At 54.2% G+C, this 27,118-nt stretch overlaps 1 protein-coding gene across 1 annotated transcript in view; it reads left to right on the forward strand.

Moving 5' to 3' along the window:
- The first annotated feature begins 20,851 nt into the window (after positions 1 to 20,851).
- The window catches only part of ASB2 (ankyrin repeat and SOCS box containing 2), a 43,092-nt gene continuing 36,825 nt past the window's right edge, over positions 20,852 to 27,118 (forward strand). The window contains exon 1 of the mRNA XM_060003332.1: positions 20,852 to 20,972. The gene's annotated coding sequence lies outside the window, so the exon portion shown is untranslated. The remainder of the gene's footprint in view (positions 20,973 to 27,118) is intronic.

The following is a 27,118-nucleotide window of genomic DNA, read 5'->3' on the forward strand; positions in this document are numbered from 1 at the left end:
GGTGGTTTCAACACAGCCTTGCAAAGAGTTCCTGGGCCGCTCACCTAAGACTGGTCGCTAGTTATGGCCAAAAGAAGACAGTCTCCCTAAGCGTGCTGTTCATTGGCCATCTGCTGGGCCCGCCCCAGCACGTGGGAGGAGCAGGGAGAGAAGGGGTGGGGCTACACAGTCAACCTGTCCAGCCCTGAGCATCGGACACAGGTACATGAGCACGGGAAGGAGGAAGGGGCCCAGCTGACTCACTGGACAGCTCCAGGAGCACAAAGCCGCAGCTGAGCTGTGACATCACAGTGCTGGCTTCTGTCCTCATGATGTGTCCATTGCAGGATCCACCTGTGGGTGGAGCGGACGGCCTGATTCCCCGAGGTCCTGTGGCCCTCCCCACCCCTGCTGCCCTGGTTCAGTTCCCAAGGAGAAGGGGTGGAGAGGCGCTGGTGACCTCAGGGGAGACTTGGGCTGTTTTTGCCTTTCTTTCAAGGATGGTCATCTGTGGTGGTCTTTACTGATACCCCAGCCTTGCAAGCTTCCCCAAGCCTACCGGCTTGTCCTGGGACTCCCCCTTTTGCCTCCTTTTACCTGATTTTGGGTGGCTATAGCTCGGGCACTTCCCCAGCTGGGGCACTCAGCAACCATGGAGGGTTCAGCCCTGTCCACAGCTCAGGACATAGTCTGGCCCAGGGCAGGGGAGGTGAGGAACAGAAGGAACCTTCAGGACCTAAACCTGGTCCTGCCCCTGCCCCTGCCTAAGGCTCGGCTCTGTCACCTACTGTTGGAGCTGCAGGTCTTGTGCCACTGAGGGGAGTTGGGCGCGGCACCTACCTCTGATATACCTGCTCTATTCACCGCCCAATTAACTGGCCAGTCCTTCCCCACCGAAAGCCCCATTCGATCAGAGGCAGGGCCTCTACGGAGGGCAGCCTGGGTGGGTCTCACTGGGAAGGATGCTGGGGGTCTGCAGTGAGGGCAGAGGTGGGGGGAAGGGCCTATGCAGGGGCAGAGACAGGGCTGGGGCCGAGGGTGGGGTGTGAGGTCAGGTCTGTGGCTTGAGCTGGGGCAGCGGCTGGGGCTATGACAAAGGCTGGCACAGGCTCTGGATCAAAGGCTAGGGCTGGAGCAATGGCCAACCCGGAGGAGTCAGGCTCATTGTTATTCTGGGACGATTCCCAATCTCGCAGTCCTCAGCAATTCCCCTCGTGACCCCTCAGCAGCAGGCAATGGATTTGGTCCTAGCTGGCGGAGGAATCCCTGAGCAGGTCCCCAGGGAGCTGCCTGTATGACCCTCCATGGTTCTGGAGCCCAAAAAACATTTGTTGTGGCCAACTGAGAAATGGAGGTGGGTGGGCCTGCATCTGGTCTTGGGTTCAGACGAGGAAATGCTGCTGCTGAGGGAGAGAAGCCCAGGGCCTAGGGCTGCCCAGAGGGTCAGAGCCAGCCTGGAGGCGGGGGTGTGGTATAGAGGAGGATTGGAGGAAGTTCCCCCAGAGCTGACAATGTCTGAGGTGGTTCTTGGGATAAGAATGAATGAGGAGAATAAGGTGGGAAAGACATTCCCGGCAGAAGGAACAGCAGGGACAAAGGTTCAGAGGCACAAAGTAGCACGCATGGACTGAGAAATGCAGGCAGATACTTAAAAGCACAAGGTGAAGGTCAAAGCTGGGATGTGTCTGGAGCCAGAGTGTGTCCACCAGGATCTCTGAATGCCTGCAACAGAAACTGACAGGGCTACTCTGGACAAAGAGAGCATCAACGGAAGGCTGTGAGACATTGCACAGAATCGGAAGAAAGGCTAAAAACCCAGCCCCAGAGAGGACCGGGGCCTAGGGCAGCCCTGGAGATCGAGGCAGCAGGAACTCAGGGGGATAACCTCCCAAATGAACCCTCCCAACCCCTTTCCATAAGCTTCTCCATCCTTAAGAATCAGAGTCCTGAGAATTCCCTGGTGGGGCAGTGGTTAAAAATCCTCCTGCCAATGCAGGGGACACAGGTTCGAACCCTGGCCCAGGAAAATCCCACATGCCAGGGAGCAACTAAGCCTGTGCGCCACAACTACCGAAGCCTGCATACCTAGAGCCCGTGCTCCGAAACAAGAGAAGCCACCGCGATGAGAAGCCCGCGCACCTCAACGAAGACCCAATGCAGCCAAAAATAAATTTATTTAAAATAATAATAATAATCAAAGTCCTTACAGAAGGTGCCCAGCTGGCTGAGCCTGGGTCATGTGCCCGCCTCTTGGCTTGACTGACAGCCACATCATAGGCTCTGCCTTGGGGGCCGGAGGTTTCCCTGAGCAGATCCTGAGGCTGTGGACTCTAAAAGGGGAAATGGCCCCTGAACTGGGCCTCACCACATGGAGGCTCAGAGGAGCCGGAACAAGGAGTCTGGGCTTCATCCTGAAGGCAACGAGCAGCTGAAGGAGAGGCGTGGTCAGACTGGCATTTCGGAGCCCGCTGTCGGGCTCAGCGCGGAGTGGAAGCAGGCAGGCCAGCCGTTGCAGCGGCTGACGTTGTCTGCATGCTTGTAAGCACTTTTCATGCGGGCGTTGATTTACTACGACACGTCCACGAGGTCAAACCTGTTAGTGTTTCGCAGATGGGGAAACTGAGGCCTAGAGAGGTTGAGTAACTTGCTCCAGGTCTCACCGTTGGGAAATTGCTGAGCTATGAATCCAGGAAGTCGGGACTCTGGAAACATCTGGGAGGTTGAGGTGCTGGGACAACACCTTGGGGGTCCTACAAGCCAAGACATAGAGTGAAGGAGGCGGCCCTTGGGGAGATTCCATCAACACCTCTAGGCGTCAGGCCTTCATTTATGAAGGTCACGTGACTGACCCTCTTCTGGCTGAAAGCAGGTGCCGGAGCAGCCTCACCAGACCCTCATCTCTCCCCAGGCTCAAACCCCACAGCACCTGATCTCCCAGAAACTTAGGGCCCTAAACCACTTGACCCAGTATAGCCACAGGCAGGGGTTGCTGTGCGCACGGTGGCACCATTCGCTTCCCAGTGAGGATTTTATTTTATTTTATTTTTTGTTGTTGTTTTTGTGTTTTTTTGCGGTACGCGGGCCTCTCACTGTTGTGGCCCCTCCCGTTGCGGAGCACAGACTCCGGACGCGCAGGCTCAGCGGCCATGGCTCACGGGCCCAGCCGCTCCGCAGCATGTGGGATCTTCCCGGACCGGGGCACGAACCCGTGTCCTCTGCATCAGCAGGCGGACTCTCAACTACTGCGCCACCAGGGAAGCCCGAGGATTTTATTTTTGGCCTGAAATGTGCCCCCTGCCTGCCCCCGTGGACAAGGCTGGGAGAGAGACTGCGGCTCCGGAGATATTTCTCCCTGTCAGGCCCTACAGAGCCCTACAGAAAGATGGCCACAATTACCAGGGCTTGACACCGGTTATGGACTTACTGCTGCCTGGCTCTTTACCAGGCATCTCTCTTTGAATTCTCAGAACAATCCTCCCAGGGGGTGTAAGCATCACTCCGTTTTGCAGATAAGAAAACTCAGGATCGATGAGGTGAAATCACTTGCCAAGGGCACACGGCTCATACGCGGTAGCAGGGCTGGCTGTGCAATCTGTGGGACCCAGCGTAACAGGAAAATGCTGGGCTCCTTACTCAGAAAGTTAAGAATTTCAAGACAGCAATGACAGAACGTAAAACCAAGTAGGGAATCTTTTTGTGTGTGTGTGGTACGCGGGCCTCTCACTGTTGTGGCCTCTCCCGTTGCGGAGCACAGGCTCTGGACGCGCAGGCTCAGCGGCCATGGTCACGGGGCCCAGCCCCTCCGCGGCATATGGGATCTTCCCGGACCGGGGGCTCTCAACCACTGCGCCACCAGGGAAACCCCGGGAATCTTTTGAGCCTGGGCCTTGTACAACTGCATAGGTCCTGCCCTGGGACTTGGACCCAGGTCTAGGGATTCCAGAACCTGTTCTTAAACACCCACTCCCTTCCAAACCCACTAAGCTGCCCCCGAGCCCTCCTCTCTGCTCCGGTTCGTCCTCTTCCTCCCCCTCCTCTCTCCAGCAAGCTGCAGTGACTAGGGGTGGAGTCATGGGCTTACCTTGGGGCTGAAAGGAACTTTGAAAAGAGGACATCAAGGCGAGAGAGGCAGGAACTGCCAAGGTTCCACAGCTGGTGAGTGGCCCAGGTCGCAGACCTCCCAGTGCAGCCTCTATCCCCTGGGCTTTGGGAGAGAGAAATCCAAGGCCAAGCTGTCTGTTACAGACAGCTGGGAGTCTGCTTCAAGGGCAGAGCCGCAATTAAATGGCAATAGAATCCCCTTTTAAAAAGCATTAACAAGGACTCAGTGGGGCTGGAATTTGACCCCAGGGCTTGAGTCTCACAGCACAGCAGAAGGGAAGGCCGGATCAGGCCTCTGCCCAGAATTCCAGCCCCACCTGCTCTGCAGCCCCAAATGCCCCCCAACAGGAACAAGGCTGGCCTTCTGCACCCATAGGTGATGCCCAAGATGCAGAGAGTGAGGCTGTGGGGCCAGGCAGTTCTACCAGCTGTGTGACCTTAGAAGAAGTACATAACCTCTCTGAGCGTCAGTTTCCTGAAATGCAAAGTAGAGATCATAACAACCTAGGATTAAATGAAATAATCCACATAGAACACGTAACATTATCTCAGTTTTTAAAAAAATAGCCTGTGTGTGTGTGTGTACAAAGAAGGAAGTCTAGAAGGATAAGAGTAAACTGTTTAGAGCCTTATTTTAGGGGCTGAGTATGAGGGGAAACCTTTCTGTAATTTTAACTCTTTGAGGAAAGCAAGCAGCTCTGCCTGACACCTGGTAGGTATTTGATTAGTTTTGTTTTCTGTTCCTCCCTTCTCGCTTCTTGCAGAAGGTCACAGTGACAGTGATCCCCCAGTACAGGACCCTTTTCTGAGAGTGAGTTTTGACACAGGGAGGGGCTGGAGCAGATGAGCCCTGTTGCTGGGACTGGTGCCAAAGGCGGCTTCGGGGAAGGGACTGGGAGTGTGTGAAGCCTGTGGGGGGCGAGGGGGCGGGGGCAGGTGCAGGCAGACAAGCGGGGCCTAGTGATTCTGCCGGCATCTCGCTAAGACCGGGCGCTGCTTAGATCCCCCGCTCCCACTGAGCTAGGCTCTCAGATCTGTCCCTATCCCCTCCCTCCCACCCCAGCAAAAACCAGAGCAGCCCCGGCCCCCGGGAAGCCGTGCTGTGGCAGCTCCTCCTCTGAGGTCCTAGACTGGTTCCAGCCCTGGTCCTTGCCCTGCCCCAGGGGAGGTCCCGCATCCCAGAGCTGGGAATCTCCCAAGCAGGTCGTAGGACCCTCCAAGACCATCTCTGGGGCAGCCCTCCTAGGGCCCTCCTGGGAGGGAGGACAGACGCCATGGCCCCAGTGTCCACCAGTGGGAGCTGGGCCTCCCAGTGTCTATGACGGTGACATCTTGGCTCCTTCCACGCCCCACCCCCAACCGCAGCTCAGAGGACCCACCCTCCTGGGAAGAGGTGTGGGAAAGGGGTGCTCTGACCACAGGCAGCCAGGGACATCATTATTTCCTCTTCATCCTAGACCATAAGCTTCCCAGGAAGAATCTTCATGGCAACTTAGGGAAACACTGAAGTATAGGGAACAGAAAGGGTTTAGGGGCCTGGCAGGCCTGGGCTCAATCACACCTCTTCCATATTCCAGACGTGTAACGTTGGGCAGGTCACCTCCCTGCTCTGAGCTTCAGTAATGGGGTCATCTCAGCAAGGCCCACTGGTTCTGCCTTCAAAACCACTCAGATCCATCCACTGGCCCATCCTGGTCCAAACCCTCATCTCTCCAACATGGACCAAGGCAATGGCCTTCCCTGCGGGGCATCCCTGCAATGACATTCCCTGCAGGGCATCCCTGCTTCTCTGTCCCCTGCAGACCATTCTCCCCCCTGCAGCCAGAGGGCGCTCCTTCAGGCGCAGATCCACTCTCCCCACCTCCCTGTCTAAAACCAGTCTGAGGCAGATAAATGTTTACCCACCTGCTGCCCATTTCCATGGTGTAAATACTCCCACCATGGCTGATTTCAAGCTACTAATAGTTTAACAACAGCAAAAATCCTGAAGATTTAACAGGTGGTTCTCATGTGCGGGCATCAGTGGGCTGCAGCACTCCACTGCTTAAAAACCCTCTAATAACTACAAATGAAGCTTAAACCCTGGATGACCAGGCCCCCAGTGATCTGGCCCCCAGCTTGGCCATGCTTCCCACATTGTTCTTCTCCTGCCCCACTCAGAGCCTTTGCACCCGTGGTTGCCTCTGCCCAGAGCACCATTCTCCCAGTTCTTCATAATACTTTTTCTTCTTTCCTTTCCGATCTCAGCTCAGATGCACCACTCAGAGTGGCCTCCCCTGACCATCTTGAACCCCCCTGACTCCTGCTTACCTTTGGTCTTGCCTCATTCTCGTTGAGGTCTATTTTGGTCTCATTACTCTGGGCTGTCTCTCTCCCTACTGGAATCTGATCTCCATCAGGGCAAGGATTGGGACTAAACTGTCCCTGCTGGGTCTTAGCGTCTAGAAGTATAGTACCAGACACACAGCAGGCGTTCGATAGTTGTATGGGTACAAGCACAGCTTTGGAGATACACAGCTTTGGGTTTGAGTCACGGCTCCCCCACCAACCCTCTACATAACCATCACTGAGTCACTTAACCTCATTGGGCTTCAGTTTCCTCATCTGTAAATCGGGGACAGCAGCGCCTATGTGATGGAGCAGTGAGAACCTAAAGATGACATGTGTAGGATGTTCAGTACAGTATCTGTTGTTACCAGGGCCCCAGAAAATGGAAACAGCCTCTTCACTTGCATATATCCAGCAACAGGGACCTCATTCCCTCCCAAAGTAGCCGTGTCCACCTCTGGGCCACTCTGACCGCCAGAACATCTGCCCTTCCTTACACTGAAGCCAAATATGTTTCCTCATCGTGTCCCTCGTTAAGTCCCAGTTCAACTGCTTCCCCGCAGAAAGTCTTGTGTCGTCATAACCACGTTGTTAATGTTGAGCACAGATTTATGTCACATTTCGGCACGGCAGTGAAGGCAGATGTGACAACCTCAGCAGCTCTGCTCTAGTCATGAGCTGTGCGGTCTTGGCACGTCTCCTGACCTGGCTGAGCCTCAGTTTCTTTCTCTGGGAAATGGGGGTTAACATAGTACCTACCTCGTACGTAGCCGTGGGGATTAAATTAGCTGATATACACACACACTTAGCAGCTGGCACGTAGTAAGTGCCCCCCGACACAAAAAAGCTGATATTATCGCTCTTACCCTGCCTGATGTTAGTCCAGCATTTGTGCCATTTTCGGGTCCACAGCCATTTCTGGTTAAGGCCAGACCCTCTCTTGAAGCTCTGTAGCCAAGCTGGAAAAAGAGCCAGTTCTGTCTGGGTCACCCACCCCACGTGCACCCCCAGCTGCCAGAGCTGCCCCCTCACCGTGGACCCCTCACCGTGGAGTCTCAGCACTTCCCAAACTCTCCTGGGGTATTACCTGACCCTGGGAGGTCACTCCACCACTGAGCTTGGAGGCAAGGCCCCCAAACCCCAGGCCACGAGCTTCCCCGAGTAGGGGCTGAATCCCCAGCTGGGGTGGCTTCTGCCAGCTCCCTAGATGCTTTGGGCATCCCGGTGTTCCTAAAAATGCTGGTGCTGGTGGGTGAACGGGGCGAAGGAGACCAAGCAGGAGCCTCAGTGAGGAAGGAGGACCAGGGCGGTGTGGAGTTCGGAAGGCCAGGAGGAAGGGGACAGAGGTGAACCAAGTTCTCACCTGGCTCCAGGGTTCCCCAGGCCCTGGCACTGTGAATACGACGAGCCATCACACTCGTGATTACATCACCTGTGCAGGTGTAATTAAGGTTCTGCATCAGTGGACTGAGAAGTGGGAGATCGCCAGGTGGGTCTGATGTAATCACAGGAGCCCTGAAAAGGCAGCGCGTCTTCTCCCGCTGGTGGCAGAGGGGCAAGTCTAAGACTCCAAGTCCATCTGACACCCTGCCCTCTCTCTCCAAACGTCCTTGTCCTGGATGCCACCCCCCTCGGGGCTCTGCTGTGAGCTCAAAGCTGAGGCTGAGAATTCGGCCACGTCTCTGCTGATGGCCAGGACCTGCTAATGGGAACAGGGACTGGGGCCGTTTCTGCCCATGGCCCTGGGGGCATTTTAGGGAATGATGCCACACAACTGCAGAGATGTCTGGGCCAGTCTCCTCATCTTTAGACTATGTTCCTGCCCCCAGGGAAGCCTCCCACTGCCCCAATAGGAGAAAGAAGCAGCCTGTATGTAGCTCCGTCTCGGCAGGGCAGAGTATAAGAGCTTGAAACCCACCTATTCCTCTAGTCAGGGGTGGCTGGAAATGCCCATGACCTGAGGGATGTGTTAGTGTATCAGTCAGGGACCCTGCAGGTGGAATCGCCAGGTTTAGAAAGAAAAATACAGGACACCCAGTTAAATTTGAATTTCAGATAAACAGCAAGGAATTGTTTAGCATAAGTATACCCCACACAATTTGGGGGACATACTTAGACTGAAGGACAATTTATTGTGTCTGAAAGTCAAGTTTAACTGGATATCTTATATTTTATCTAATACAAGACACAGCAGGCACATGCAAAAGGTTAAATGAAGAGTTGATGAAGTTGATGAGGGGACAGAGGGGTGGGCAGGGTCAAGGGCATTAAGGCAGACTGAGACACCTGATCCAGGAGCCATGGGAAGCTGTTACCATCCCAGGGAGGAAATGATGCTCTGGAGCCTGGTGAGAAGCCACCTGAAGAGCTGCAGCCATGGAGGATGGAGCCCCTGGGAACCCAGGCCCAAAGCAGAGGGGGAGCTGGAGAAATGAACACCCCCGACGGCTCTCTTGTCCCGCCCACCTGGCTTCCCATTGGCTGGACCCAGTCAAAAGCCAGAGGGCAGGGACCTTGGTGATGCTCTGGTCAGCCTGCGGGGCACAGAAGGGCAGAGCAGGGATCTGACAGCAAAGGGGCAGCCAGCACAGTGTGGAGAAGGAAACCAGGGCTTCTTAATCCCCCTTAGGCTCTGTCCCCTTGACGAGACTACAGAGGACTTTCCCAGAAGGCTGGGCGGGGATGGGGCAGAGTCACAGATGCTACACATAGGCCCCCAGTCCTCCAGGAAGAGGCTCCGGGTGCAGGCCAAGCAGATGTGGCCAGATGTCCGCAGGGGCCTTTCACCCCTCAAAGCATGGCTCCAACTGGCTCCAAGCTCATTAGGGTCTCTGGCCCTTTGAATCCAAAACCTCTCCCAAGACTTCTACCAGTTCCAGGGCTTCTGTTCTCCTGCCCCACAAGGCCCCTGCTCCAGGCTGGCCATCTCCACCCAGACTGGACCCCTTCCCCTGTAGGCTCACTGTCTACAGCATCCACCCTTCAGGAGCCTGACTGACCTTCCTGGGAAATTCAGGCAGGTGGGAGGGTGCTACCCCTCCCCCCTCCGCCACTGCCCCTGGGTGCAGGGCTGGTCCTCCACATCGCCCTCCCCCACTGCCTCCTTCCTGGGGCCGCAATCTTCTCTCTCTGCTGTGCGGAGCTTCTCCCCTTCCTCTGAAGGCCCAGAATGAGGTGGGAGTCACATCCACCCCAAACTTATATCCGAGTATCTCCCAGAAAAGACCCTCTCTCCCTCTGTCTCTCTCCCTCCCTCCCTCCCTCCATCCCTCCCCCCACCCGTGTACCTTGCACCAGGCTGTAGAAATGAAAGGACCCTCTCCAGGCTGCTCTTTGCCATGTGAGGATACAACGAAAAGACAGCCGGCTACCTACAAGCCAGGGTCTGTCAGCACATTGAGCTCGGTCTTCCCAGCCTCCAGAATTCTGGAGCCGGAGGCAACCCTGCCTCAAACATACAGATGATGCCAGGCCTTAAGGGATGTCAGTGCAACGTGAGAATTCGGGTCACCGACTGAGAAGCCAGCTACCTACCCACCTGGAACGCTGACCTTGGACTGATCCGCGAGAGGAGTAAAGGGCTGTCTTTGGTAGCCCCGAAGGAAACCGGAGCACCTCTCCATCATCTCCCCCACAGGCCGGGCCCTCAGTGTGGCCTGCAGAGCTCTCCTGGTCCAGCGTCTGCCGACTCCTCCAGCCCACGGCTGCCCTTCCCCACACGCTGCACTCCGGCCAGGCCCACCTCCTGTGGTTGCCCACCTGGCCGCGGGCTCCAAGGCCACGGACCTTGGCTTATGCTGTGCCCTCTGCCTGCGATGCCCTGCGCCCACCTGTGCACCGAGACAACCTTCACCTGCTGAGACTCAGGGTGGCCAGTTCCTCCTTTGTTGGAAGGTCTCCCGGCCCCACACCCCCCGCCCCCCGCACTAACCCCTCCCCTCCCCTTCCCTCCCCCTCCCCTCCCCTTCCCTCCCCCTCCCCCTCTTCCTGGCCCCTGCTCCCTGCCCCGCAGGCTGTGCCTCCCTGGGGCTGGGATGTAGGGTTTCTACATCCCAGCGGCCGACACTGCTTCTGGCTCTTAGTAGGGCTCCTGGCATTTCATTTGTGCCTCGAGGATAAAAATAGTGATAGTTACAGTTATGGAGCCTCAAGCAGCCACTGCCCTAGACCTTCTCATTGAAACCCTGTATCGGCCCCAGGAGGAAGGTGCTAGTTATGGCTCCTGACTTACAGGGGAGAACCTGGGGCCCCGAGAAGGCTGAGTAAGCCGCCCAGCGGAGGGAGAGGGGACATTCAGCAGACCACCCAAGCCGCATCTACTCTAGTCCTGCAGCAGCCACTGTGCAGAACCTGCCCAAAGGGTGGAGGGAGAGGGCATTGCCGCTCCAAGAGGGCCCAGTGCAGCCACGTGCAGACGATGGAGCAAGGTTGGGGGCACTGAGGGAACGAGGCTGCAGAAGGCGGGGATGATCTCTGGGGGGATGACCGCAGAGGCCTCGGAGATCCCACCAAGACCGCCTGGGCAGCACGCGTCAGATGCAGCCTGTTTTGATTCTCTCAGCATCCACGTGCCCTCTGGGGACGCAGCAGCCCTCACCCCGACGGGCACCAGACTGCGTGGGTCAGAAACCAGAGGCCACTGGGCACCGCAGCCTGGAGATTATCTTCAGGCCCCAATGGTCCTTATCCCAGGACATGTGGCACAGCAGACACCTGATCCCGTTTGGTCAGGCTAAATAGAGACCTAGAGGCCTGGAGAGAAGGATAAGACTGAGGGGCCAGCTGGCCATCTGGGGCCACCTGTAGGCCCTGCATCAACAAGAAGAGGAGCCCAGGGGCTGGCAGTCATCCCCCACAGCACAGCCCTGACTGCTGGCAGCACCGGTGTGCACCCAGGTCACACGCTTCTCGGCGGCCAGGCCAGGAGCGATGACAGTGCAGTTTGGAGGCGATGCTGGCTGGCTTCAGTGGCACCAGGAAAATTGGGAAGTAAGAGAGGAAGGGAAAGAACAGAGAGAGACAGAGAGAATTTTAAATCCAGCCCCTGTATTGACCGAGTGAACTTGGGAATGTATCTTAAAGCCTCCATCTCCTCATCTGTGAAATGGTGACTGCCACATCCGCCCCTCAGGACAGCGCGAGGCTGACCACAAGTGCCCATGCTTTCCAAGCTCTCGGCCACCGCATTCCAGCGTCCGCTCACCCCAGGGCCTCCTGGAGGGTCAGCCTCACTGGGGCGTGTACAAGCCCGTGTGTGCTTGGGTGTGGGAGAGAGTGACCTGTGCAAACACATGTATTGACTGAATTCTGCCCAACAGCTAGTTACTTTGCAGTTATGTGTAATGGGAGGTTGAATCCCAGGATTCAGATACTCGTCCAAAGCCATTGTTGTCCCATTTTTAATTTCTGATTTTGAAATAGTTACATAGGCTTGATTTGAATTCAGCTGACTTACAATTAGAATTTTTATTCTCAGAGAGCAAAGAGATGTGGGTACCCCAACTGACAGCTGCTCACTCTGGTTTCAGAGGCGCTCAGAGTCTGGAGGTGCCAGTGTTCTTAACAGCTCTCAGGGCCGTGTTTTCCTTCTTTTCTCAGGGCTCCAGAGAGGGGAAAGACTTGCATAGGGTCACACAGAACTTTCCAGAAGGGCCAAGACCAGCACCCGAGAGGCCAGGCCTGAGCTCTTCCCAAGGTGCCAGGTGCCTCTTACCACACACATGCGCCAAGAAAGACAGATCTATCTATCTATCTATCTATCTATATATATATATATATTTTTTTTTTTTTTTTTTTGCGGTACCTGGGTCTCTCACTGTTGTGGCCTCTCCCGCTGCGGAGCACAGGCTCCGGACGCGCAGGCTCAGCGGCCACGGCTCACGGGCCCAGCCCCTCCGCGGCATGTGGGATCCTCCTGGACCGGGGCACGAACCCGCGTCCCCTGCATCGGCAGGCGGACTCTCATCCACTGCGCCACCAGGGAAGCCCCAGATCTATATTTTTAGGAAACAAGAGACATCAACAGTTACTTAATATATTTATAAGACTAGTTCATTTGCTAACTGCCCTGCCAACTGGTAGATTAAATTCACCCCTTTTCTTCACTGAAAGAAGGTAAGCTGTGTGTGTAGAGTGTGTGTGATCTAAGCATCAACAGCACTAGCAGGGCTGAGTCCCCCCCTTTCCTGCTTAATGGAGAACCCCAAGCTTCATGGTGACCCCTGAAGCTATTGGTTCTGCTTTGCTTGAACTACGGCTGCATTTCTCTCTGCTGGTGACCTTCAGGGCTGTTTATGAGCCCCTTTCCGTGAGCCATCCCTATACCAATCACAAGGTATTTGAAATCCAAACACCTGGCCCTCCTGACGGCAGCTATTCCTGAAATCCAAAGCCATCCTTGGGGAGCCTCTCTCCCTCCTAGAAGACCTCTTCCTCCCTTCGCACGCCCTCTTCCCACTGCACCACCTCGCCGTGCACATTTTGACCATTAATTCTATGTTGGGGAAACTGTCCTGTGCATTGTAGGATGTTTAGCAGCGTCCCTGACCTCTACCCACTAGATGCAGTCGCATCTAGTAGGAAACCCACCTCCCTCTGTTGTGGCTACCAAAAATGTTTCCAGGAATTGTCAAATGTCCCCTGGGGGGAAACTGTCCCCAGCTAAGAACCACTGTTTTCAACCAACCACCATCCCCTCTGTCTCTACCAGGAAGTTTAAACTAATAACAACATCTAACATTTATTGACGTAAGTTTTTATTCTAGGAAATGTATATATACGGTAGTTCTCCCTTATCCATGGAGGATACGTTCCAAGGCCCTCAGTGGATGCCTGAAATGATGGATAGCACCAAACCCTATATATACTGTTTCTTCCTATACATACATACCTATGATAAAGTTTAATTTATAAATTAGGAATGGTAAGAGATTACCAACAATAACTAATAATAAAACTGAACAGTTATAAAAGATATGTGAGTGTGATCCCTCTCTCTTTCTCTCTCAAAATACCTATTGTACAAATTCAGTGCCTTTTCCATCTTAACTAAGTGCTCATCACACGCTGTGCCTGTAACTCTTGCAGTTTAAAGTTCAACAGCAAAACTGGCACAAATTTCTTTCCTTCTTCACAATTTCACAGATAGAAGATTTATTCTCACCCTAGATCTTATCAACCTCAGCATACGATTTTTCCCTTTTCTTATTAATTTGTGAGCTCCCACCTTTTCATTTAAAAGAAGCACTTCACGGCTTCCCTTCGGCACATCCGAATTCTCAGCATCAGTGCTCTTGCGCTTTAGACCCATTATTGAGTGAAATGGTTACCTGAGCACAAGCACTGTGATACCGCAACGGTCGATCTGATAACTGAGAGGGCCACTAAGTGACTAATGCCGGGACAAAGGGATGATTCGTGTCCCAGGCAGGATGGAGCAGGATGGTGTGAGATTTTGTCATGCTACTCAGAACCGCCTGCAATTTAAAACGTATGAATTGTTTATTTCTGGAATTTTCCATTTAATATTTTCAGACTGCGGTTGACCGAGGGTAACTGAAACCATGGAAAGTGAAACCGAGGGTAAGGTGGGGGCGACTACTATATATAAAATTTAATCCTTGCAACCTTCCTATGAGGCATAGGTACTATCATTTTTTCCCCACTTTGTAGATCAGAAAGCCAAAGCTCAGAGAGGTTAAGTAAGTTGTCCAAGGTCACACAGCTAACAAGTAGTGGAGCTGGTAGATGACTCGAGTCTTGGTTCTTAGCCACTTGGCTCTGCAAGGGAGATCTGGGGCAGTCAACTTACAAGCAATTCTGTGCTGGGAGTGGCCCCTGCCTGACCCCCTGGAGTGGGAACAAGGAAGCACGATGACATTGACACTCAAATTGCCTGTGCTTAAGCCTCCAGCTGGTCACTGGGGCTTGTGGTCTATTGCAAACCACAACCTCCCTGCCTCGAAGCATCTCTGGGAGTCTCCAGGGGGTAACAGGCATCGTACATGTGCCCATGAGGATGTCTGGCCTACTTTCTGGGCCCATCCCCCTCTGACATGGTGGGATTCCTGCCAATCTGCCCAGCAACTGGGGTTTTAGGGTTCAGGGCATGATGTGATTATCAACCACTATGATCACACCGTAAGCTTGGGAGGGAGCTGCGGAAAGCAGAATGGATTTCTGGAAGCTGCGGCTTCTGCCTTGGTGAGCCCCTCTCACCCTCCAGCCTCAAATTCCCTTTTCTCAGAAGAAGGACAATGGAGCAGACGAGCCCCAGGACCTTCTGGTTCTGACATTTCTTCATCTTCTGATCTTTCAGTTCTCTGTGGGACCGAGGCTATGTGGACAGAGGTGTCACCATCACCAAGTGCAGGCGAGTCCCAGGAGGGCCTTGGTTCCTCCATCAGGATGATAACACTTACCTCCCGGGATGGCCATGCAGGTGCCTGGACCCCTGCAGGGGCTGCTAAACGGGGGCATCTGCATCTCTTCCCACCCCCAGGATGTCGGGGCGCCTGGTCCACTGCCTGCCTCTTCCTCAGCCCTGCCTCCCACCCAGAACACAGGCCCTCCTTGTTGCAGCAAGCCCGGGAGCGCCAGATCTGGCTGACGTCTCTGCAGTGTCACGTGGCCACTTTGGATTCCCCGAGGAGTAAGGCCAAGGTGAAGCGGTCAGCTGCCTTTCAGCTGGCTGCCCTGCAGAGATGCCAGACGGGTGAGAGCTGCATTTCTGGAGTTGTCACTTTGCTCCCCGCAAGCTCTGCCTCCAGAGCGGCTGGCCAGGGCTGAAGACGAAAGGCTCCTGCCCTCACTGCTCCACTGCAGTTATGGAGGGATGGCGCTGGGCCGGCAAGGAGCTGCTGGGTCCAGCAGGAAATGCAGCGTCTGACACAGCCTGGCCCATCCCGGGGCAGGAGGGAGGGCCTGCTCCATGCTAGTCTTGGTTGGGAGATGAGATGCCTTTCCCTCTTGCCAAAGGGCAATAGAGAGTTCCCAGACCTGCTTGAAACATGTTTATGTTCATGGATAATCTGTTCCCAGCAGCTAACAGAGCTAACTCGAGTTCCCAACAGTGACTTAGGCATGGTGACTCAGGTTGGCCCACAGGCTCAGCAGCCTCCAGGATGGCTCAGTCCAAGGCCCACCCACTGGTCACCTGAGCCTGCCTGACCCATGGGAGATGCCCTCCCCTCCTGCACACACCTTCCCCCTGCAGGTGGCAGGTGGGAAGGAAGAAGTACCATGGATGAGTATCTCCTGAGTGCTGGGCCCTGGGTGGGCTGTTTGAGCCCTGGGACCTCATTTAACCCCTAAACAGCCATGGGAGAGAAGACTCATCACTCTCCTATTCTCAGATGATGAAACTGAGATTCAGAGGGGTGCAGGGCTGTAGCCAGGTCCCACAGCAAGCGAGGGTTGGGCTGGGATTAGCCGGCACCAATGCCCGTGCTGGAAACAGGACAGGGCGGTGCTAACTGGGATTGCATGTGGGTGGTGTCTCCGCAAAAGGAAGATGTTGTCTGCACAGGGCTGACCACGCGTGTCCCCACCAGGCCCAGGACCACCCCCTACTGGGACCTCCTCCAAGGGCAAGACACTCCTCGGAGAAAGAGCTTACAGACAGTTGGTGCTGGGGCTACAGTGCTTCTGCTGCAGACGTCCCATATCCGAGGGCTGAAGCCCAGGAGGCGAGGTAGACGGCCTTACTCTGCGTCTCTGGGCAGGGATAACTCGGCGCTTCCAGCCGAGGATGGCGGGTGATCTGCATGACGGGGGATGAGGTATAGAGCAGGGAACTGTGAGGCTGGCTGCGGCCGTGGCTCTGCCATTCCTTTCTGTCCTGCTGCTCTGTCCTGGCCGCTCTCGTCTGAAGGGTCAGTCGTGGATGGTCATGGCTCAGGAAGGCCCCAGCCGGCTGCAAAGAGCTCGTGTCCCACAATGGATCTGTGCCTCAAATCCGCTAACTGTGACGCCATTGTTCCTCCCTTGACATGCATGGGGGCTGCTGGAGGGAGCAGGGCCGGGGTCAGGCTGCCCTTCGCCAGTCCTCAGGGGCCCCCTCATCCTTGGGGTGTCACCTGCACGTCTAGGGTGTCGATGGGGTGTGAGGCTGACCTGCCCTTCTCTCCTATCTGAGGGGCGGGGTTACACCCTCCCTCTGCTTTCTATGAATGGGCAGACTGTCTTCTCTCCCAGGAGTTCTCCTTGGCCCCCAGAGCTGGGAGCTTGATGGGGGTCCAGACTGCTCCAGAGGAAATATACCATCAGTTGGCCACACCCCAGAGGGCACAGCGTTCATTGTAAAGAAAGGAAGAGGGGTGGGGGACTTCCCTCTGCCTTCTCCTCGCCCCCTCCTTCCTTTCCACGATGCACCTCCCTCCCTCCCAGGACTTGGGGCCTTCGTCTGCCCTCCCCACCCCTGCAGGCTGCCCTCTGTGCTCTCCCTCCCAGAACTCTGCCCAGGGTGTGGATCTGACTCTTTCCTGTCCCTCTTCATCTCTTGAAACCAAAATAAACTGATATTAAGAGGCAGCCAGGGCTGAGGGCCAGGACGCCAAGGCTGCAGGGGTGCTTATTTTAGCAGGTGATATTCCATCACTGGGTCAGAACTGTCCCAGGACTCGGCACTGAACCACATCCCAGCTCCCGCCCCCTTTTTCTCCTTCTCTGGCTCTTCCTCTCCCCTCTCTCTCTTTCTCTCCTTCCTAAAAGAGGTATCGCTGTCATATGGAAAACATGCTGGGCTTGGCTCCCTCTCTGGTGCCTACTAGGTTTGGGGCTCTATGAACTGCCTCCCTCCCCAAAACTTTACTCATTGAATTCAGATTAAAATAAACATGGAGGGAAGCCTGAAAGGGAGAGGTCTGGTGTGTGTGTGTGTGTGTGTGTGTGTGTGTGTGTGTGTGTGTGTGTCTGTGTGTCTGTGTGTGTGTGTGTGTGTGTGAGAGTATGTACCACCAAGAACCAGGATGAGTCTGGTGGACGTGCCACAGCCCTTCCCAGTTTAGATCCAGGAGCTGTGTGGCTTGCGTGTCAGCACATATAGCAACAGCCATTTAATGAGCACCTACTATGTGCCAGGAACTATTGTAGGTACTGATACTCAGCAGTGAACAGAAAGACTATTCCAGATGGCACAGACAGGCAATAAACAAGTGACAAATAAATATATAATAGTTAAGGGGGGGTGATAAGTGCTATGGAGAAAAATGAAGCAGGGTAAGGAGATAGAGAGGGAGGGAGGGGAGGCTCTGTGTAGGATCGGGAGAGTAGAACCCTCCTGGTGCCACGCGTGAGCCCTGGGGGCTTTCTCTTGGGGGCCAGCCTTCTTTCTGCTGCCCTGCAGGTTGACCAGTTGTTTGGTTTCTGCCTCTGCATCTCTGCCCCATTTAGCCCTTTCTGTCCCCATAAAAACCTTCCCTGGAGGACTGTTCCACAGGACCACCTCTGGGGCCTTGCACAAAGGCTCCAAAGATCACTGGGGCCAGGACTTCTCAGACGCTTGTGTCATTTGTTATCAGGGACACATAAATTAAAACTGCAGTGAGCTACCACTATCGCCCATCAGAATGGATAATGAGAGAAAAGGTGGAGACTGCCCAGTGCTGGGGAGGCTGTAGAGGAACTGGAACTCTCGCACACGGCAGATGGGACGGTAAGTTGGTACGACGACTTTGGAAAACTGGTAGTGTTCCTGAAACTGAGCCTATGCTGATTTTCTGATCCAGCGAGTCCTGTTTTAGGTGTTGACCCGACGGAAAAGGGTATGGGTATTCACCAAAAGATAGTCTAGAAAGTTCACAGCTATGCCGCTCATGAGAGCCGAAAACTAGGTACCACCCAAAGGTCCATCAGCAGTAGAGTGAATTAACTGTGATATATTCATAGCATGGCAAGCTCCCCAGCAACAGGGAGGAACAGTCCATAACTACATGAAACAATATAGACGGACTTCACACTACACAGTTCAGTGGAGGAAGACACAGGCGTGACTCCATTCACATGAAGTTCAAACAACTTGAACCACTAGCTGTTAGGAGAGTGGTCACCCTTGGCAGGAGGTGGTGGGTGGTGGTATTGAGATGGGTGCAGGGAGCAAAAGGGGTCTTCTGGGGTGCTGGTAATATTCTCTCTTTGACATAGATGCTGGGGTGTCTGGGAGTCGATTGACCTGTATGCTTATGATAGGTGTGCTTTTCTGTGGGTATATTATTATTTAATGAAAAGTTTTTAAAGATTGGTGCTGTTCAGGCCTTGCCTCGGATGAATGAAATCAGAATCTCTGGGGTAGAGGCAGGCGTGGCTAGGTTTAATAGGATTCTAACATACAGCTAAGGTGGGGAATCACCAGGTTAGCCCAACCTGTTCATTTTGGAGTTGAGTGACCTGTGATGTCAACAGACAGGCCAACTGGTGTTTATCTCAGGGTCTGTGGACCTGTATCTGCAGCATCAAGCCTCCCAAGCGGGATGAGTGAAGGACCAGGGGAACAGCAAGTATTCACCAATTTAGAGTCGTAGCCTTGCAGGGCTCCTTGTTCTGCCCCAACATTTGGATTCCCATTACCTGGGGGATAGACCTGCATTGACTAAAAGCACTGGCTTTTGCATCAGGCAGATGTGGTTCAAACTGCTAAACCGTCACTTATAGATTCTGGGATTATGGACAAACTCCCCAGCCTCTCTGAGCCTCAGTTTTCTCATCAGTGAAATGGGGTGACAGGAGCACTTGCTGGAAAGGTTGTGTGAGTACAGCCAGAAGACGTTATCATATACAAGTCAAAGTGTATCTGGCCAGTCCCCTCCCCCTGCTGTCCACCCCCAATGCACTTTCTGTTCCCCGTGATCCTTCACCTACCGTTTGGGCTCTGAATTTTCAAAAGATGAGTGCAGGCACAGGCAACAGGATTTGGAGACTGAGTTTCCCCAGGTTTCTTGACTATAAGTGGTTGGTCTGGACTGGCAGGGAGAGGCAAGGCAGAGGGTCACCTGAGAAGGGGCCCTGTGTCTGCCCATGGTCCAGCCCTCCCAGGCCAAATCTGAGGTCTGTGACACATCGACAGGAGAGGAATCTCTGCCCCATGTCTGGCAGGGATGCCAAGGAAGGAGCAGAACCCCAAGGATGCATTCCACGGAGTCCACTAGAACTCCTTCCTACTGAGAAAAATTCCCAGACATTAAAGAGCCCTAGACAGCCGCCACCTTCTCCTGCACCCCGCCACCATGGCACACAGTCTGGGAGGGGCTGAGTGTGAGCTGTCCTTGAAGGGTCGCCAGCCACAGTGGCCCGGGGGGACTGTCCCAGCGGGAGTGATGTAAGTAGCTTGGAGACAGCCTGAGACTAATCATGTCCCCCCGTCCTCAGCCCCGGGTGAGCCCTCCAGAACACTGACCCGACTACAGGGCACCCTGAACTCACTGAGATTTATTTCCAGATGAACTACGCAAAGTGAGCCACGCCAGCGGGTCATAAATCCACTCTCTGGAAAGGGGGAAGGGGTCTTTGAAATTGAAATTATTTTCTACTTAGAGGAAATGACCAAGTGACACTTCCAGCCCCCTGACTCTGACACCTGAGATCTGAACACAGATGCAGGCATATGGGGGCCTGGCATCCCGTGTGCCCAGTGCGTGTGCCTCTATGTGTGTTGATTTTTACCACCCCAGGCTGACATTTTGCGGCACTCCATCGATTCCAGAAACGGGGTATTCTTCCCTGGCCCTGGAGGAAGGGCTCCCTTCTGCTGTGTGCCTCCGCCCAAGGCTTGCTCACATGCTTATTTGCCCTTTGTAGCTCCAGCCCCACCCCATGGCCTCCAGCAGCTGGATCCTGGTACCTCCAAATATCAGGCTGGGCCACCTGCTACGCACGCAGTGATTTCTGCAAAGGCCCTGACGCTGAACGCTCTCATCTTCCCTTCCCTCTCATTCAGCCCATCCTCCTCCCTGCCTTCCGGCCTGCTCTCCATCTCCCTCCTTCCTCTCCTCTTTCCCAGCCTCCCTGTCTCCTCTCCTTCCTTTTACTTCTCTTCTCTCCATCTTTTCTTCTTTTCTCCCCATTCTCTTCCCTTCTCATCGCTCCTACACTTCCTTCCTTGCTCTTGTGTCTTTTTCTCCCAGCTCTGTGTCTCTTACCCTCTGCATCTCTCTCCTCTCTCGCTCCCTCCTGGGGAGTTCCAGAAACATATCCATATATGGCCTCCATGTCAGGGATCACAAGTGATGACATCACGGGAGGGCCAAAGCTCCGAGATGCTCTCCGAAGTGAAGTCCGTAATTGACGCGCCCTGGAGGAACCAGGATCGCGGCTTCCCCAGTGCAATCTTTAAACAGGAAATCTGAGATTCATAACATCTTATAGCTTGGCTCGCCATCATTGGTCATGCGGTGGGCCCAAAATAAACTCCCTGGTTCAAAGGAGAGTGTTTCAGAACTGCCTGGCACAGCAGCCAGGAGCCCAGGGCCAGGGCAGAAGGCAAACTCAGGGAGCATGTTCTGAATTAAGACACTCTCAAGAAAATCTTTTTTATTACCCCTGAATTGTACCCTTGTTTCAGAGCCTAACAGGTAATGCATGCTTTCAACTTTCTTATACAGCAAGATTGCTTGTCTGGCTGGGGCTTACCGCTGCGGTGCCTATCTGTAACCTCTTAAAGTCAAAGTATGTTCTTGCGTCTCCCTCTTTCTCTTATTCTCTCGAGTTACAAAGCAAGCTGGTGATTTTCATTTTGGATTTGGGGGACAAGAATCGGCTGTTTGCACGTACTTGTCGGATCTTCTGGAGGTTTCTGGCTCAGAATATCACTCTGCTGTGCACTTCTAAAAATGGAAATGCAAAAGGAGTTATCAATGATGCTATTGTTGGTTCCATAGGCCTTGGTCAATGTCTATGTCAGACAAATGAATTTCAGAAATGCTTTTAGGTTGAATGAAAGATATTTTCATGCATGGGGGCGTCAATTTCATGTGCCATTTAGGGAGCATCTATGTGTGTGCAGTATTGGGGGGGGCAGGTGGTAGCAGCATTGGATGCCAAGGGCTGTGCCTGCAATGACGTGGGGTTTAGGAGAGGGAATAGGATCTGCAAACAAAAACTATGACACCACGTAAAGAATGAGAAGCGTTGTGTGTCTGTAAACATGAGGACATATTCAAGGAGGTGATGGCCTTTGAAAGGATGGGTGGATGTCTTCAGGCGGGTGGCGGGTGGGTGGGAGAGGGACCTCCAGGTGGAGGGGCGGCTCGCGCAAAGGCAGACAAGCCGGGGTGGGTCTGGGCTGATGGTGGGAAGTGCAGTGTGGCTATAGCAAAGGGTCAGGAGGTGAGAAGCGGGGGTGATGCTGGGAGGGGAAGCGGGGGGTGGGGATGGGGGATGCGGGTCCCACCAGGTGAGGCAGGAAGATGGAACATTTTCTGATCATTTTTGAGCAGAGGAGGCGTGGGTGGAATCTGACTTCAGGCAGCTCCCCAGGAAGCCAGGGGGATGGCCCGGAATGAAGAGGCAGGGAGGCAGTGACCCTTAGGTAAGTGATGAAGACCTGAGTCGGGGCAGAGGCCAAGCCCCCTGCCCAGGATGGAAGAGCTTATGTGTGAGATAGGGACTGAGGGAGTTCACAGGGGCCCAGACAGATCCTGAGGGGCCAGCCCACCAGCCATAGGTCCTGATCTGTGCTGTCGGAGCCTGGGGCAGAGCGCAGTGAGGCAGCCAGGGGCAGATGCTCCAGTCACTTCTGGAACAGTTGGACGGGTCCCGACAGCTGGTGGCAGGTCTGTTTACAACACAACCTCCTCCAGGGGCTGGCAGCCGCCTCCACTGGCACCCTTCTAGTTTGCATCATCCATTCTTGCACAAACAGGCCAGCCCATGATGCCCTCTTCCTCCTCCTTGGGGTGGGGACCCAGTATGACCCACCCCTGGTGACCTTACAATTAATAAGAGTAATCAGTATCTGTGAGTGTTCACTGAGCACTTACCGTAAGCCAGGCACTCAGTCCAGGGCTTGTGGCGGTTGTTCCCAATGACTCTTCTCATGGGCATAAGTTAAAGGTGATGGTTACTCCCATTTCCCGGATGTGGAAACTGAAGTCCCGAGAGGTTAAGGGTCTCGCCTAAAGCCAGACAGCTAGGAGGAGTTGGAGCTGGAACTCAAATCCTGGCCTCTTAGCCTCTAAGCCGTGGTCTCTGCAGCCTCCCAGGGGAGTGGCACTGAGGTAAACAGACACGTCCTGGCACCTTCGAAGCATCATAAGGTGCTGTATATTGTGGACAGGCTGGATCCAAGAGAGTCTTCCCAAAGGAGGCACAAAAATATCTCTGGACCCACCCACTGTCCTTCCACTGCTGAGCTGTAGAGGGTCAGGCGGCCCGGAGTGGGCGGCAGTCACAGGACTTGTTTATATCTTTACTTCCCATCCTCAGCACTTTCTTCTGGACTCATTAATGCCTGGGGGTATCAATGAAGTCATTAAGAGCTTTGCGGTTGAGGGAAACGTTTCGGGGAGATGGTGGTAAGGCAAAAGTCAGGTGATTCCTAACCTGCCTGAAGTTTTTAAAGAAAAGCGCACAGAAGAGAGGGGTGGAAAAAGAGAGGAGAAGTAGAGAGAGAGAAGAAAAATATTTAAATCAAGGCAGGAGAGCAAAAAGCAAACAAAAAAAACAGAAAGGAGAACAACACTAGCTGATTTTGGTGTGATCTCGAAGGAAACAATTTCCAGTCAGTCCTGCGTGTGGTTAGGCTGGGTGAAGAGGGGGCTCTGGGAGGACACCCCAGCCCCGCCTGAGACTTCCCCCTCTGAAGCCTGGAGTTAGAGCTTCCAGAAACTTCTGCCACCCAGGGGCCAAGATGAGGGAGAGTCCCTGTGCTCCAGGTACCCAGGATAGGGCTAGGCAAGGCCATACTTGGGCTGCAGAGGGGCGGAGCAGCGGCTGTCAGAGGCTCAGCCCCACACCGTGTGGGGTGCTGGCACAGATGGCAAAGCAAGGCATTCGCTGAGCCCTGGACAGAGGCTGGGGCAGGGGCCTGGAGTCCTGCGTCCAGACTGTATGTGCCAAGCGAGCCAGGCTGACTGCAACAGGAAAAGACAGGGAGATGGACAAGGGGGACCTTGGGAAGGCGCCTAGCTGTGCCAGGGTCAGCATAGCTAGGGCTCACCTCCAGCCACTGCAGGGCCAAGGGGTGAGAGACGTGTCCTCCACTTGGGAGGCTGAGCTGAAGGTAACCCACGAGCCCGGGGACTCAATAGCATGGGGCCCAAAGAGCTAAAACTTGGCATTCACGGGCTTCCCTGGTGGCGCAGTGGTTGAGGGTCCGCCTGCCGATGCAGGGGACGCGGGTTTGTGACTCGGTCCGGGAAGATCCCACATGCCGCGGAGCGGCTGGGCCCGTGAGCCATGGCCGCTGAGCCTGCGCATCCGGAGCCTGTGCTCTGCAAAGGGAGAGGCCCGTGAACCCAAAAAAACAACAACAACAAAACCCACTTGGCGTTCACGATGCTTTTCTTAGCTGGTGCTCATGGTGCCACCTCAGATTGTGGGCCTTTGGGCCTGTGTGGAATTTATGCTTCTCCTCGGAAAATGGAATATTTTCCACCAAAAACAGGAAAGAGGTTTTTTCCTCTTGTTCTTTCTTCTTCCCTCTCTCCCTCTCACCCTCTGTTTTGGGGTAGCTTCCTCAATGTACAACAATAAGTAAATAATCTTCTAAAACTTGTCATCAGGGTCCTAGACCACTTGTGAGTGATTCGCCCTGATTCAGGTTAGCAAGGGGCGCTCAGCCCATTTCAGATGGAGTTTTGGTCTCCCAAACATACAGTGGGCACAGAGGGTCTGGCGGTGTGGTGGCGTGGGAGCGGAAGCAGCTTTGGACAGGTTCAAAGCCCTGGCCGTCACCTCCTACCTGGGTCATTTGGGCCTGTCATGCCCCATCCCTGGGGCTCAGCTTTCCCTCCTGGGCTATGGGGTCAGCTGTGATAAGATCCCCTCGGTAACCTCCAGCAACCCTGGCCCAGCTTCAGAAACCTAAAGTCCTAACTCCCGAGAGAAGCCAGGAGTGTGTAACCAGCATCAAAGTTTCTGGGATTAGCAGAGCTGGGAGGGGCTTTTGAGCTTTAGAGTCTGGACAAAAGGCTCCAATCCCATTAGCTGCCAGGCCCTGGACGCCGGCAGCCAAAGGCTTGTCAGCACTGCCTGTTACAAAGGCCCACCCTGGGGCTTTGACCTGGGCCCCTCTGGGGGCCAATGAAGGTGGCCTGGATTCCACTCTCCCTCCCCCGCAAGGCCGGTTCGCCCCTTAGCCAGAGCAGAGACTTCCAGAGTAACTGAAACCCCTGGCCCCTGCCCTAAATATTCGGTGTCAGAAGGTCTGATGAAAAGAGGGGCAGGCAGGCTCTCTGCCACTTACAATCTGGGCCTCAGTCTCCTCATCTGGGCAATGGGAAGAATCCTCCCCTGACTCTGGAGGTTTTGAGAAGTCAAATGGTGTAATACATGAAATTGGCCAGGAAACATTGCAGGGACCCACAGCATCAGCCTTTTTATTTTTATTTTCAAAATTTTATTGAAGTATAGTTGATATACCGGAGCCAGCGTTTGGGGCCCCGCAAAGGAGGCAAAAGAGGAACTCCTGGAAGCCTCAGGGGTGGCGCCGGTCTCCCCTGTTCCAAGCGGGCCTTGGATCTCGACCACCGCTCCCTCCACAGGCCCCTGGCTTGACTGGTAGGGCACACTACACCCTCGCTTTCCCCGGGAAAGGGCTATTTTTTTCAGGTGTACAGCAAAGTGATTCAGTCATATATATTCTTTTTCAGATTCTTTTCCATTATAGGTTATTACAAGATATTGAATATGGTTCCCTGTGCTACACAGAAGATCCTTGTTGTTTATCTATTTTATATAGTGGTGTGAGCACCAGCGTTTCTTACGGTCTAGGTTTTAAAGCCACAGGACCCAGGAGGGGGAGAGAATGCTTTAATGGTTTATACTCACGAGCTCTCCAGCTGGAAGTGTTTCCTCAGATTTCCTAGGACCCCTCTGGATCCTGGGGGAACAGCAGATCAGAAAGATAAGCTTTGACGTAAACATACTGGGCATTGCAAGGAGAGGGGGTTGAGGACCCTGGGGGCCAAGGAACAGCCCAGGTCAATTCCTCACTTCCTCATACTGGCCCCAGGCTCGCCTAGCGGCAGGTATTTAGGACTGCCTTGGGCTAAGGTCATGTGATGTGAGGCCCTGGAATGGATAGATAGATAGGTAGATAAATAGATAATTAATTTAGTTTAACCCAGGCCTTTACTCAAAACTTAAAAAAGAACTGGAGGCTGTGGGTTACATAGGATGAGGGCTAGGTGTGAAGTCAGAAGATGTAGCCTCTGGTCTCTTCCTCATCAGTTTCTTCCTGCTGAGCCTCAGTTTCCTCATCTGTAGAATGGGAACCATACCCTCATCACAAATCTATGGGATCTGTACCCTCATCACAAATCTATCACACAGCTCAAGCTAACAACATATGTAAGAGTGTAAATTAACTGCAAAGGGAGGCGTCAGGGCTGTGGTTCTCCCAGTGCTTGTTGCAGTGTCTGAACCATAGTGCTTTGCATAAGAGCTGAATTGCACAGTCCACACTCACACCTAAAACACCCAGGTGGACCCTGCCTGATATACTCATCCTGCCCTTACTACGTGTGGCCCTGATCCAAGAACTAAGTGCTCACCAGAAACCCACTATTGTCATTTGTAGGTGGTCACCTCATACATGACTTCAAACCCAGGATGAAGAGGAGTGGGTTGGGCTGTGGGTCCTTCTGAAGTTCCTAGGACAGCGGGTCGTGCCAGCAGGAAGGGAGGCGGCAGAGGGAGGGGCCCTGGGGAGCAGTGGATTTGGAAGTGGTGGGGAGAAGCCATCCTGCACCCAGGCTGGGTTTAGGGAAAGCGTGGAGATCTCCCTCCTTCCCAAGCTCTGACCCTGTTACTGACCCCTGGACCCACCCAGCGGGTCTCTGCAGCATCCCTCGGGGCTACCCGGGACAGCCTGGGGGCCGACAGCCACAGCCGACCCTCCTGACCACCACTGTCAGGGGAAAACAGTTTGCATGGAAACTGCCAACTGGGAACGAGTTCCAGGTGACAGCACCTCAGCAGGAATGGGTCAGAGCAGAGAACCGCAGCATCCTGGGAGCCAGGGACTAATGCTAGCGGATTTTCCTGGGCCCCATGCCGAGCGCCCTGTCCCACATTTCTATATGTTGCCTCGCTTTGTCTGACAGCACCTCTGTAGGCCGGATGCTATCATTATCTCCATTTTACAGAGGGGCAAAACGAGGCAGAGGGAGTGGAGTAAGCTGCTCCCCATCACACGGCCAGCTGGTGGCAGAGCGGGCTTTGAACTCAGGCGGTCAGACACCTGTGGTCACGCCCTCTACCACGCACAGTGTCTTCTCATAATAGCTGTGCTTCCAGGGTTTGACCTAATCATTCATTCGCCTGCCCATCCAACATTTATTAAGTACCTACTGTGTACCTGGCCTTGGGTATGTCCTGGGGTTATGGCACAAATGTGATACAGGCTTGCTCTGTGGAAGTTTCCAGACTCTCTAGGGAGCCAGGCCCACAGTAGGCAGTCAGAGCACTAGAACGTCAGGGTTGCCCTTGGAGGCAGCTCTGGACGCCTCAGCTGTCAGATCAGGGAGGCTTCCTGGTGGAGGAGCTGCGTGAACTG

The sequence above is a fragment of the Delphinus delphis genome, chromosome 2 (assembly GCF_949987515.2).
Source record: "Delphinus delphis chromosome 2, mDelDel1.2, whole genome shotgun sequence".
NCBI lineage: Eukaryota > Metazoa > Chordata > Mammalia > Artiodactyla > Delphinidae > Delphinus > Delphinus delphis.